At 40.4% G+C, this 14,874-nt stretch overlaps 1 protein-coding gene across 5 annotated transcripts in view; it reads right to left on the minus strand.

Moving 5' to 3' along the window:
- The window catches only part of fgd4a (FYVE, RhoGEF and PH domain containing 4a), a 74,294-nt gene that overhangs the window by 51,117 nt on the left and 8,303 nt on the right, over positions 1 to 14,874 (minus strand). Inside the window, exon 1 of one of the 5 annotated variants that reach the window (XM_077193603.1) lies at positions 2,823 to 3,211. The exons of 3 other annotated variants lie outside the window; for them this stretch is intronic. The gene's annotated coding sequence lies outside the window, so the exon portion shown is untranslated. Of the gene's footprint in view, positions 1 to 2,822; positions 3,212 to 14,874 lie in introns of those variants that run through there. One more of the 5 variants, XM_077193604.1, reaches the window with a different exon arrangement.

The raw sequence follows: 14,874 nt of genomic DNA on the forward strand, positions 1-14,874 counted from the left end.
GTATGCCAGTTTTCATAATTTTCCTACTAACGGTCCATAGGGCTGCCATTGACTCCCATTGGGGAGGAATAATAAAGTAAACTTACAATTCCAAAAGGGGCTACAGCCCCTTCGGGGCTTGGCCCCTAAATAATGTACAGGAAATGTGAGTGCTTGCCTGTGCTAAAGACACCACTATGAGATTGCGGTGCTGTGGTTGCCATGGTCTTGTTATGCAGTTGCTAAGGTGTTCTGACTGTTTTCAGAGCTTTGCAATTAGTGGTTGCTACTGTAAGTGGATACTGTCAAATGATTTTACGGTTGAAATTAAAATTAAATTACTGATGTCCCTAATAAGTCCTTTTTCCAATTAGAGTCTATTGGATTTTTTCACCTGTTTATCATATCAAGTCATTGCACCTTTCATAAATAAACTGCAAAATTTTAACTGTAGCCAATGTATACTACTAAAATTATTCAAACAAACCCCTAACCCTAAGTATAAAATACTTAATAATAATAAATAATAAATAAATAAATAAAATAATTTCAGAATATTTCATATTGTTTAAAAAAAAAACTAAAAGATTTGTATTTAGAGCTATTTATCTAACATAATTCCGACGCTTTGTTCTCTTTTTTGAGCTTGTTTTATGTCACTTTCCTGCAGCACACTTCTCAATTTTTTCTTTTACAAGGAAATAAGATTAGAAAGAGCAATTAGGACTTTGCTATAAGAAAAAAAACAACCCTAGATCCTAATAATGTCACAAACTGAGCTCAGACTTATCTAGATAAAAAGTTTGTAATCAAAAGTCTAAGATTAATATGAACTCAAACATTTCTAATGAAGCCCATATTCTTTAAAGCTATTGCCCTATAATAGTTTTAAAGACAGACTACTGGTCAAAAGTTTGGAATAATGAAGATTTTTAAATGTAAAAAAAATATGAAATTAAATAAAATTAACCTCACAAAGACTGCAATTATTGGTTTAAAAAATACAGTAAAATCAGTAATATTGTGCCAGGCTCCACCCTCACACAATCACAGCGCACTCCCTCTCCTGAGTACTGATCACACACCTGCACATCACACACCTGCACATCATCAGTACTGCAATCACCTCCTGCTTATAAACCTCACTCTCATTCTTTGTCCGGTATCGTTTGCATCAAGACGCTAACGCTGTGTTTACCTCCTGGACTCCAATATCTGCTATCAAGTCTCCGTGTGATTTCTCTGAGTCAACAACATTGATCCTAACCACCAGTTAATTTTCCTGAGTCTTCGCAAATTCCAGTTTGTCTTCATCATCACCAACTGCAAGTATTCGAACTGTGTTATCCGTGGTTGAAAGTCTGGAACTCTTCTCAACCACATTCCTTCACCTGCACTGCCGAACTTTCTCCTGGTTGTTCAATAAACATCATATTACTTGCATCCTTGTGTCAGTCCCTTCTGTCTTGTAACAGTGAAGTATTCTTAATTTAAAATTATGGTTTTCGGTTTTAATATTTTATAAAAATGTTTTTAAAATATTTTACTCCTGTGATGCCAAAGCTGAATTTTCAGCATCATTACTCCAGTCTTCGGTGCCACATTATCCAATATGATGATTTAAAAAGAAAGAAATGAATGCTTTTTTTTTCACCAAGGATCAAAATTCATCAAGGAATCATGAAAAAATATATGTTATGCTTTTCACCAAAACAATAAGCAGCAAAGAACGGTTTCCAACATTGATATTAAGAGTCATTATTAATAATTGAGCACCAATAATAACTGATAATAAATTAGAATGATTGTGTTACATTAAAGTCTGGAGTAATGGCTGCTGAAAATCCAGTTGTTTTGCCATCACAGGAATAAATTACATTCTAATATATAATTAAATAGAAAACATCATTTTAAATGGTAATATTCCACAATATTACTATTTTCACTCTATTTTTGATCAAATAAATGCAGCCTTGGTGAGCATCAGAGACTTATTTCAAATACATTAAAAAAGTAACTGTTCCAAACTTTCGACCGGTAGTGTAATAGTAAAAGATCTCTCTTTTTATGTCTGTATTTTATGATAAACAGTTTATCCTAAAAAAAAATAAAAAAAAGACATCAAGAGAGCACTTGAACCGAGGTGCTAAAGCAGTCTTAGCCATCTGTGATGGCTATGCACACTACACAGGTGTTATTTAGCACGTTAAGCACATCTTAACACTTCCTTGATCCTGTAAAGAGATACTTCTCTGGTGAATCTCATAGCTGTTTGGTGTTTGCTGGTGGCAAATCACACACACACACACACACACACACACACACACACACACACACACACACACACACACACACACACACACACACACACACACACACACACACACACACACACACACACACACACACTTCCACAAAGCACCCTGACCTGTTTCCACATCCATCTGTTTCTGCATCTGTGTCTGTGTTCACATTTGTGTGGCTGATTCACCCCATGAACACTCATCTCTGTGACTGTGAAAAGCAGTTTAAATATGTTATTGCTTTAGGTTTTACACAAGCACCATTCAAATCCACCCACGTACTCTCTCACACACACACACACACACACAAACACACACACAACTGCTTCAGTGTCTGCAGAATTAAAAATGCATCTTTCCAAGATAAAAATGTCACACACAAACATTCTTTCATGTTCAAAACAGCACAGGTATCTGTTCTAGACTAGTTGAAAGACTAAACCGTATAGTCTGCAGCGGTAAACCTGAAAAAGCTTCAAGAGCCACAGCCCTTCTCTAATGTGGTCAGCTGTGTGCGAAAGCGAAAGAGACAGCACTGACCTGATGCGAGTCTTCGTCGATTCCGAGATGGCAGCGAGAAGCGAGAAGTGTGTGCGAAAGAGTTCACTTCAGTTCTCCAGACGAACGGAGCCGTCGTCTTTATCCAGAGAATCACGCCAGACTGAACATCCCTCTCATGAACCCTCCCTCTCTAGCCGTGCTGCCACACACTCTGCATTCTCCATCCTTCCTCGCTCTCTCTCCCTCTCTCTACACTTGCTTCACTCCTCCTTTATCTTTCCTCCCTCACTTGCTACCCCCGCACAGTGTTTTCCGCTCAGCCTCTGTTTTTTTTCTCCAGATGATGATCACATTCCAGAGGAGGGACAGCATATGGCAGGGAAAGACCACGCGTTCTTGTCTGTCCGTCTTTATGTGCCAATGTGTGTGTGTTGCATGGACAATTACCCCTATTGTGTTGCTGGAGGGGTGGGCCAACAAACGGAGTGGGGGTTTGTGATAAAAGGGTGGGGTGAGACACGGGAGGAAAAACTAGATGAATATTGATGCATGATATTTGGAGAATGCCAGTTCTCCTCCCCTGATTGGCCGGGTCATCTGTGTCCACGTATCGTTATAATTAAGTAGAGGGGTGAAAATGAGGCTGATTCTATTGGAGGGCACACACCGGTCATGTGACGAAAGGACCAGGCCACATGGGAGACAGCAGAGGAATACAGATGAGTCAGTGATTTGTGGGGGAAGGGGAAGGGGAAGGGAAAGGGTAAGGGAAGGGGGGGGGGGGGGGGGGGGCAGCACCTACAATATTCTCACACTTTTGGATGATGAAGCAAAGACATTAGGGGAAATATAAAACTCTTCACTGTACAACAACAGACAACAAGTACTCTGGTAACACCATGGCATTTTGGACATACGTACCAAGGTGGTACCACAGAATTTACTTGAAATGTCCTGGGGAACCATATAAATACATTGGAATATGAATATGATAATCGATCAGTGTTTTTATCTGTATTAATTTCTCGAGGTAAGTACCACTGTATTGCTATTTATTACCATCATATGGTAATAAATAAAGTATTTTTTAATCTTAAAAATATACATCTATTCAAATATACAGTAGTTTATATTCTACCGTTGTAGTTACGCTATGGGAAAACTCTTTTTCTCGAGAATATTGAAGCCAAATTTTCAAAACGCAGTACAGCTGCACAGAAGACATATAGCTAAGCATCTAGCGCGCTCATTGGCTGTCCTGCGGCAACTGCACGAACCTATGGTGAGTCGGCTAGGATGCACAAACCAATCAGGTCGCTTCACGCCATAGCGCGTCAGAGCCCACCAGTATGGGCGACGTGGCTTATAGCTATATAAGCCCCCATTTTCGCCATAAAATTCAGGTTAAATCGACTGAAGCGATCCCCTGATCAAAGCACAGCTGCACGGTGGGTTACGCAATACTCGTTCCCTACTCTCAGGGAACCGAGGTTATGTTAGTTACCGAAGCGTTCCCTTTCGAGAGGTCTCTCATATTGCATAAGTTAGCTTACGGTATGGGAACCCCTTTCAAAACGCTGTGTGTGCTTAAAGTCCCTGTAAAGGCAATTTAAAAAAAAAAATCTAAACACATTATAAATGTTAGAAATGTATTGCTAAAACACATTACAAAGACTGTGAACTGTGAAGTACTGAATTGTGGAGTTAGACCGTTAAAAGGTTTTTCACCATTGATATTTTACAGATTTTTTGGGCGGGGCTAAAAGGGTACTCGATGATGCACTGGAGTGCCTGAGCTCCTGGCTCCTGGCCCCGCCCCTACCTGATGACGCACTGGAGCCCCTGGGGCTGGCCGCTCGTCTAACAATATACATTCGCATCAGTTTGCCGTTCAATCGCGAGTTACTATTATATACAATATACAATCGCGAGTTGTCAGAACTATTAGTTACTACAGCTTACAGTTTGCTAGTTAGCTATATCTTCGTCACGGAAATGCGTACTACCTGGATGCGATCACGTACAAAACAGATCGGTGTCCTTATTTAAATTTACTAAATACGATCACATCAAGAAGAGGTGGATTAATTTTGTGAAAAGCCACCTTGATGGAGAGCTGAGGATCACCACCAAAACCCGCCTCATTTTACACGGGATAGTTTTATAAACTTTCGTCGGAGACAACTGGGATTCATTGATAATCCGTTGTTACTGGTGAATGGGGCCGAACGACTATCTCACAACTGGTGACATCATCGGCAGTGCGTGCCCACCAATGAGTGTAAGTTGCCTTGTGCGCTTATGTTATAATTAACCTAATAAGCTGCTAGGAGCATCCATTCCGGCTGTTTCCAGCTTTACCACGACTAGGCGTGGTTTCAGCGCAGCCAGCGGATACACCCCCAGCGTTTGAGAGCATTTTTTCAAGATTTTGATAGCTTATTTTATGTACTTGCCGGCTTTTTTTATCATTCAAATTTGGCTGGGTGTCTAATAACACATTTTTCTGTGATATGACAAACTCAGAACACATACTTCATTTTGACTTTACAGGGACTTTAACAACTTCGCCCCATACTATAGCCTAGGGCCAATGTCCGAGGCTCATAGAAGAGTAAAATTATGAGTCCTAATATAGGCCAGATCAGCAATGAGCCTCATATAGGGAAAAAACGGGAATGGGCCTTATAAAGGGCCAGGCTCCTATATATGGTATATAGAATGGTAGTTCCATGTTCACCCAGGACAAGACAGACGTCGGGCCTTATAGTTGTGGAAAATGTGCTTAAACACTTTATTCATTCGGAAAGAACCCTCGCTTGTAAAGCAGGAACTTCCATGTTATAAAACCTCATAAATGTGAACGGTGAGGCCCAGCCGGCTGGAATCATATAATCGTATAAGCCAATCGTCGAGGTAGTTCAACACTCGCACTCCCCGTTGTCTCAGGGGGGTGAGAGCTGCGTCCATGCACTACGTAAATGTGCGGGGTGCAAGGGATAATCCGAATGGTAGGACTTTGTACTGATAAGCCTGTCCCTCAAAGGCGAATCTCAAGAATGGCCTGTTATGGGGTGTTATCTGAATGTGAAAATAAGCATCTTTCAGATCCACTGAGAAAAACCAATCCCCAGGGCGAATCTGCGCAAGGAATTGTTTGGTTGTCAGCATTCTGAACGAGCGCATCATAAGCGCTTTGTTCAGGTGTCTGAGATCTACGATGGGCCTGAGGCCGCCATCTTTCTTTGGAATGAGAAAATAGCGACTATAAAAACCCTTGCTTAGTAATGAAGGGAATGGCTCTACAGCCCCTTTCACTAACAGTTTTGATACTTCGGTGCAAAGGACGTGAGCCACGTTGCTTCTCACTGATGTTTCGACCACAGCTAGAAAGTGCAGGGGTAGTGCAGCAAACTACAGCGAGTAGCCTTGTTTTATTATGTTCAACAGCACCTATTCTGATATTTCGGGGATGGCTTCCCAGGCCTTGGCCCGCATAGCTAGGGGTTGAATGAAGTCTGGGGACGGGCAGCTTTGTTATAGGGAGCCGGCCGCCCAGCTGTTTTGTGTTTGTGATACTGTGTAAACAGTGCTTACGTGCAGGGGTGAGTACTTCAGTGGGCACACAACCTACATTCATTTAGCTTCCAGCGCAAGCCGGAGGGAAAACTGACACTTTGTGAGCAGTGCTTATGTTCAGTGGTGCATACTTCATAGTGGGCACACAACCTACATTTATTACATTTCCAGAGTTTGCTAGAGGGAAAGCTAATACTGTGGGGACAGTGCTTATGTGCAGGGGTGCGTCATTTATAGTGGTCACACAACATACATTCATTACACTTGCAGCATGAGACGGAGAAAGAATAGACAGAAAAGTGCTTAATTTTGGTCGCCATAAAAACGGCGTTTGTTTGCAGGTGTGCATGTTCAAAACAGACTTGTTTGCTGCATTATTGGCATTTCCAGACACCTGAACTAAAGAGGGGACTGGGAGATGTGTAAAAGGCTTTTTGGAGGTTGGTCCAGCCTCAGTGGGACTCAAACACTCTCTTTTTCTTCCTGTCAGCGTGGCTAGGAAGGCTTCCGAGGCGCTGGGTCCAACACAATCTTGGGCCGGGGTCCACTTCGCTGTGGGAACTGCTGTCGCTTCGTTGAGCGAGATCGGTGGCGAACCTGAGCCGCTGGGCGGGGCTGGGAGACCTGCAGCACTGGCTTTACTGGCTGCTGAAGCTGCGCCTTCTTGAAGCGGCCCGAAGCAGAGCTGGATCATTTAGGGAGGAAGTGACGCATAGCTTGCGACGCTTTCTGAGCCTCTGTGTAAAGTTCCGCGAAACCTTTGACTGCTGGGCCGAACAGACCGGTAATGGAGATAGGGGAGTCGAGAAAAGCTGCCCTATCTGCATCTTTCATCTCTGTTAAATTTAACCAAAGATGACGTTCAAGCATCGTCAAGTTCACCATGCTCCAACCAATCGCCTGGGTGGTTGATTTGGTGGCTCGCAGAGCCAGGTCTGTGGCACTGTGCAGATCTCTGAAAGCTTCCGGTTCAGGTCCAGACTCTACCATCGAGTGGAGAAGTTTGGCCTGAAACACCTGGAGGACAGCCATGGTGGGAAGCGCTGGGCATAGGCTCGGCCAGAGAGAGCTGAAGTGGTGTGGCAAGGCTTAGATGGATGGATCGCCTTAGCTATCCATCCCATAGACGCGGGGGCAGGGGGGGGGGGGGGGGGGGTCACGGTCACGGCCATTGGTCACGCGTGGTCACGGCCCAAACAGGAAGCGCAAAGGATGTGACGATCACCGCCGAAGAGAGGGCCCATGTACGAGGCGCAGGAGACCTGAGGCATTTGCAACAACGCCGGTAAAATTGCTCTTTTAGAAATGTGAGTAGCAGCGGCGAACACACTAGCTTTTTAAAAGGATATAGCGTGCCAGATGGCACAGCATAACAGCGGGCTGAAGGCGGCGTCCAGTTGAAAAACAGGAAGCAGGCGTCCTCAGAGCTGCCTAGCAGGTGGTTTTTCCGCTGAAGGCTTTTCGACGGTGGCGAAGGAGGCTTCTCAATCCGGAGGTCAGCAAAGTGTAACTTGCTGAAGAAGATTTAATCTGAATTCTATGACGAAAATGGGGGCTTATATAGCAATATAAGCCACGCTTATACTGAGCCCTCTGGCGCGAAGCGACCTGATTGGTTTGCGCATCCTAGCCGACTCGCCATAGGTTCATGAAGTTGCGACAGCACAGCCAATGAGCGCGCTAGGCGCTTAGCTATATGTCTGCTGTGCAGCTGCACTGCGTTTTAAAAATTTGGCTTCAATATTCTCGAGAAAAGGAGTTTTCCCATAGCGTAAGCTAACTTGCTTAGCTTAACTTATCTTAACTAAACTTAACTACTCCACAAAAATATTAAGCAGCACAACTTTTTTCAAAATTGATAATAGTAAGAAATGTATAGAGCAGCAAATAAGCATATTAGAATGATTTCTGACGACTGGAGTAATGATGCTGAAAATTCAGCTTTTCCCATCACAGGAATAACATTTTAAAATATTTAAAAAAAAAATAGAACTTTAAATTGTAACAATATTTCACCATTACTGTTTTACTGTATTTTTGATAAAATCTTAGTAAAGTCTTAGTAAACATTAGAAAAATATTTTAAAAAAACTTGTACCAACCCCAAACTTTTGAATAGTAGTGTATATGGAATTTTAGAATTAAAAGAGTAAAAATTGTTTTATAAAAATATTATTATGTGTCTAAGAGTGTCCATATTCTCTAAGAGTCATATAAGATTTATTACATAAGATCTTATTTTTTTTAATGAGGAAGTAAGCTGTTTTCTGTGAATTTGCGAGATTCCGTTTCATTAGCCGCTATAGGAATTTTTTTCTGAAGAATAATAAAGTGCAGTAAACTGATTAAAGCCAGACACATTTAATTTACAAATGACGACTCCCACTCTTATGTTAAAAATAAGGTGGATAAGAGTCTATGAGAATTAATGTCCTTTACTGTACTTCCTGTTTTTCACATTTACTGTGTACAAAGTATCAGACTCACAGAACAGCTCTATAAAAAAAGAGTGACATACAGGACACGGAATTTAGCCTTTAAAAAGTGCTAACATTTCACATTAATTTTAATTTCTCATTTATTTTCTGATGACTGTGATCCAGTGAAACCGACACTGACAGCCTGAGGTGGTAAAATGTCATATTTAAGTTCCAAAAGATTTTTAAGTTCCCCCCTTTCCTTCTTAAAAAGAATGCATTATTATTGATAAATAACTTCCTTGTTATAAATACACTGGACAACCAAAATACCATCCCAGCATGCATAACACAAACACCCTTCAGATTTCCTGTCAGACAGCTTTGTGTGGGTGTGAGGCCAGAAAGCTGACAAAAATGTTCCTCATTGTTGTCCACAAGTTGACACTCGCCATGTCGCTATTTTCCTTTTCTATATAAAAAAATTAAATAAAAAAAAGTGTAATTAACACACAAATCTAATTTGTACTATTTAAAGATGTATAAACACAACATCTTATACCCTGGGAGAATCAGTACACACACACAAAAGTGCCCATACTGGTCACTTATTTTGGGCACTGTGTTTTGTGAATGGCAGTGGAGTGAGTGAGTTATTGCAGACTTCACAAGCTTCAGCACATCAGTGTCAAAGCACCTCTGCCACCTGCTGGACAATCAGACATTTCTTTAATTTCATTTTTTTCTTTTTTAAATGCCCTATCTATAGGACTAAAATGACAATAAACTGTAAATATGTATGATTAAGAATAAATAAATAAATAAATAAGAATCGGGGAAAAAATACATGAAAAAGAAAGTGAAAAAGAGAAAGAATAAATACAAAAAGAAAAAGGTAAATAAATGTGAAGATAAGAAAGTGAATAAAAAGAATCAATTAAATTCCACATGTATATTGTGCTTCAGCACAAATGTTATTACCACAACCACACTACACACAGGAAAAGTGAATAGAGAGAGGGAAAATTACATATAAAGAGACAGAAACAGAGAGGATAAAGGAAAGAATGGGAGGTGGTGGTGTCCTCATATGGCTCAGAAACTAAAAAGGGAAGTAGAACAGGAAAGATCAAGTGTGTACATTGAAAAAGGATATGATGTCATTATTCAGGTGCATGAGAACATTTAATATGTTTTTCAAAAGCAGAAAACAGCCCTCCTTCAGCAACTTTGTATTTGTGGTTCACCACACGTGTAAAGACATTCTAATCACCCCCGATTAATTTTTTCAAAAGATTAAGCCTTGTCAAACCAATAAACTTTGAAATGAATCACAACATTTGATTCGAAGCAAGAGTATTTGAAAGAAGACAGTGTGCAAGAGAGAGAATGGGGTGTCTGGATTAGCCCTGAAACAGCTAGGCACCATTTCAAAAGAAAACTTAATTCCAGTTACGGTGTAAAACTATTAATGGTAGGGTAGGCCATTTTTTTTATAAACACTTTTTGTTGTACCGGTTGAAACTCTTCACATCGGTCCGAATGCAATGATAAGATGTCATACCTGCCTGTCAACATATGTATTTCCATATCTCCGCGCACCCTGCTTGCGCAGACATCACGTGTTCCACGAGGCTATGCAGAGTTGTAGACAGACAGCCATAGAGTGCCAAAAACAAACAGCCACCACCTTTTACACTCACTCCTGAACCAAAACAACGAGATTATGCTGCGTTTACGACATATCGTAACCATAATTACGATATGGCAACACGTGATGTCCTGCCCGGAGCTGTTCACGTCCTCAGAATCTGATTTATGCGTTTCTATGTCAACACTATAACAGCCGAAATTAATCTGCAGCAGTCAAGTGATACAAGTAAGAGCTATGCAAGTTGTTTACGTTCATTATTATTGTCATGTTATGTGCTTTGAGACAGGCTCTGCTATGTTTTTTAAAGGAGGCGTGGCTTTAGAGAGCGCTCTGAAGGGAGGGTGGGCTCTCATGCTTTCAAAGCTAGCTTGCTATTGCTAGCCTCTCCGAAATTGCCTAAACCTACTTTTAAGAAACATGTTGATGAGATTATCTGTTGCATGGTATACTCTAATCAGGGGGTAGGCAAGTTCGGTCCTAGATAGCCGCTGTCCTGCAGAGTTGGCTCCAACACTGAAAAAAAAATCCTCACCTGCCTATAGCCTTAGTAGTCATTGATTAGCTTGTTCAGGTGTGTTTGATTAGGGTTGGAACTAAATTCTGCAGGACAGCGGCTCTCTAGGACCGAACTTGCCTACCCCTGCTCTAATCTAACAAAGTCAACATGAAATCAAAATTTATGGTATTCTGCTTTCTTAATACACATTTTTTTTCAGAGAATGTAATTTTAATGATTAAATTGTCTTTGTAATCTTGTCTTTAAAATGTATAGAGTGTAACTGTGCCTGCCCCAACAGCGGCGATGGTTCCAGATTTTTCATTCATTTTTCCAAGAGTAATTCCAAGAGTGCTTCATAGGAGTAGGCAGAGCTAAAAAACTATTTTGGAGAGTTTTGCTTTTTCAACTCTCTGATTGGTGTAATTTTCTGTACAGCATCATGGGTAATGTAGTTTTTCACAAGGAATTCCACTTTTAAACAATCGTTTTAAAAATAAGCTTAAATAATGCAGGCTGACGGCTTTCTAAGGATGTCACCAAGCCCTTGTACGTTTAACCCCTTCACTGCAACCACCTGTTATATAGAGACCATTTTTCACAATCCAATGAATAATATGGATTAAAAATGTGCAGCAAACTCGTTTCATGTTGAATTCAACCCTTAACACATTTAACTTACACATTTTGTTAACAATTTGTGGGTGTATTCTGTAATTTATTTTTTGTCCAAGCTCTTTCTGTGATAACCACATCTAGAAGGTGAATCCTTTTTATTTTTTTAAAAAGATAGTAAACTTCTCCAGGTAGCTTGCTCACAAATCTCCTCAAATTCTTTCTTTTAATGCAGTATTTTAAAGAGATAGTTCACCCAAAATCTAAAAAAATATATCATTATTTATTCACCCTCATGACATTCCAAATCTGTATGACTTTCTTTCATCAGCAGAACACAAAATAAGATATTGTGAAAAGTTTTTGTCCATAGAATGAAAGTCAATTGGGTTCAAAACAACATTGGATCCCATTGACTTTCGATGTATATAGACACCATTTTTTTTCTTTTTTTGGAACGCCATGAGAGTGAGTAAATATTTTGTTTTTGGTTAACTATCCCTTTAACATCGACTAACAACTCATGAATAGTTACTGAAACACAACATTACCTTTAGTTGGCCAAAACCAATACTTTCGACGATGCTTCATTTTTCTCAATCCATTCCCCATGATCTGTTGTTTTGTGATTATATGGATGCAGCTTTCCTACTCATACTCATTCATTTTTAAATCTCAACCGGGCAAGAGTCAGAGTTCTATCAACAGCCTACATTCTCTGACAACCAACCACTGTTTTCTTTTCCAGAGTCATAGTAAAACTTCTCATGGCTGGCATGTTGGAGCTCATTACAGCAAGAACTGTTGGGTTACCTACCCGAGGCTGTGCGGAGGAAGAGAGCTTTCCTGAGGCCAGAGCCCAAAAAATCCATCAATGTCCATCAGTGAGACCAGTACACAGAGAAAATGAGTTAAAGACAAAGATGGAAGTGCAGGGAAGAATCAAAGGGTTCCACAACAGGAGTGACAAGAAAGCAGGGGGAGAAAGCGAAGCCCGGCTTCCTGTAGATGAAGAATGGACAAAAATATTCACTGTATCACCACTTCCTCTCTAATTCCCTCTTGTGCACACCTATAAAAAGCAGTCCAGTTTACAAAAATCACGCTCTTAAAGATCCAAACGATCCTATATACGGCGAGATTAAGGAAGAGAGGATTTTTTCAGAAAGCTTTTTACTTAAAAACTGAAGATTTCAATGTTTCTTCGTTCACTGAGAAGAAATTCACGTGTTTTATGCTTCCATTCCAGGAATTTCCATTAAATCTTGAGTCCAGCAAGATGCTCCTGGTGCTGAAAGTCTCCAAAAATGAGTCTGTCCTAGGCATGATGTTCGAGCTACATGATTGCCCCATTCCTCCAGCTTGAAGGGGGAAACTCTAGACAAAAGTCAGGAAACTCCAGCCCTGCAGTGTGTTTGCTAAGCAGATGAATCACATCCAAATTGATCAAGAGGAAAGGACATGGGCAGAACTGCCCCGGGTGGAGGGGGTGGGGTACATAAGAGCTCAAACTGCTACACTTATTCTCATAGGTAAACAGAGCAGAGATCTGACCTGGGTGAGCTTTGAGTCAACTAAGGGTGAAATTACCCTGGGTCTTAAAGACTCTATAGTCAATGAGACAAATGAAAAGACAGGAAGTTACATAAGGTGCAACTCAAAATCCTACATCCTTTAGAGCACGCCATCACCAGACCTAGACTACCTTTTTAACATGATTACCAGTCTACTGTATAATATGACTAACACAAGACCTTGCAACATCCTGTCTGCCGTGTATTGTGTTCTGCACAATAGGCAAGAATGGAAGTGACCTCCCTATCATCAGAAACTGACAGGAAGTGCGTCATTTTGAATTGAATTTCTCAGGAATATAACCCCCCCCCCAAAAAAAAAGACAACAACAACAACAACAAAAAACAACAACAACAACAACAACAACAGTGCAACATAAAAAACTAATGTGATGAACCCTCCACTGTGCATTTACATAAAAATAACAAGTAATTTAAAAACATCTTTGTGAAAACTAAAATCACTTTGAGTGGTCCTGGATAAATGTTGTTTTCTATTTTTGAAAGAAATATCTTGCATTTATTTGATCTAGCATACATTAAAACATGAATGTTGTTAGAAATTATTATTAGAATTTAAAATATCTATTTTTAATATATTTTAAAATGTTATTTATTCCTGTGATAAAAAAACAGGAATTAAAAAAACAACAACAAAAAAGATGTATACCAGAGCCTGTCTACGGAGAGCCTGACCACTCCCTATTAAGTCCTATTGTACCGAATTTTGGTTGTAGTTCCACCAGAGTTCCATTGGGGGCGATCGCCCATGAGTGCAAAATGAATGGGAGTCTATGGAGCTGGACGGCTAAATTTGTCTCTTTCACCCGATCTGAGAAATCTCAGATTTGATTGTAGGTTTTGCAAATTCAACATGGGTTATAGGTCGAAAGTTGAATGAACGAGACGAGTACTTATGTCCTTTCAATTTCTTACAGGTTGAGCAGTCGCTGCCCACTATACCTTAGCATTCTGCTAATGAATGCTGATTGGTCAGTGAAGGACTGATTACAACCAGAGATACCGCTTGATGGCATCGTGGCATCTGAAGCGGGACCAGAAAATTTACACGGAACTTAAATTGAATTTGAGTACTTGTTGTGTTATTCTTGTGTTAGGAAATACAGGATACATATGTATACATACACATACGTATAGTATGTGTGCGGTCTCTTCTTTTTCCACACTTTCACTCACTAATCTTCAGTGACTGGATTCGGCATCGTGTATATATATGTGTGTGTGTGTGTGTGTGTGTATTTTCGGCGTGGTCTTTTAAAACAACAAAACAAAAACTTTTCTAGCACGTGTATTTACCTGTGTCAGCGGTGTTGTCGATGCCTCGAGAGAAAAAAAAGTGCAGACAGAGCCCGTCTAATGTCCCATATTAGACATTCTCTGGTGCAGAGCGCGAAAGCTCCAAAGTGACTGAAGGATTGCCATAAAGCAGTATCTCTGGTGGTACGATGTGTATGATGTCATTGACATTTCAAAAGACTTTTTAAAGCAAATAAGTGACTCTAAAAAATCTAACACCCAGCAATGAGTAATTTCTTTGCATCTCCTTTCGAATACAACATTTAAATTACTAGAAAAAAAATTATATCCTGAGAAAAGTGGATTTTGAGGGGTATAGGTCAATAGACCTCAATTCATTCTGCACTCTTCCTGTGAGCGCCCTCATATGGAACCAGAGTGGAACTGCAACCAGTTGAGAAGCAGGAAGTTTACTGAGAGTGACAGTTCTCCCCTTTTT

Source organism: Siphateles boraxobius, unplaced genomic scaffold, assembly GCF_051911475.1.
Source record: "Siphateles boraxobius isolate OS27281-9 unplaced genomic scaffold, OSU_SipBor_1 31, whole genome shotgun sequence".
Lineage (NCBI taxonomy): Eukaryota > Metazoa > Chordata > Actinopteri > Cypriniformes > Leuciscidae > Siphateles > Siphateles boraxobius.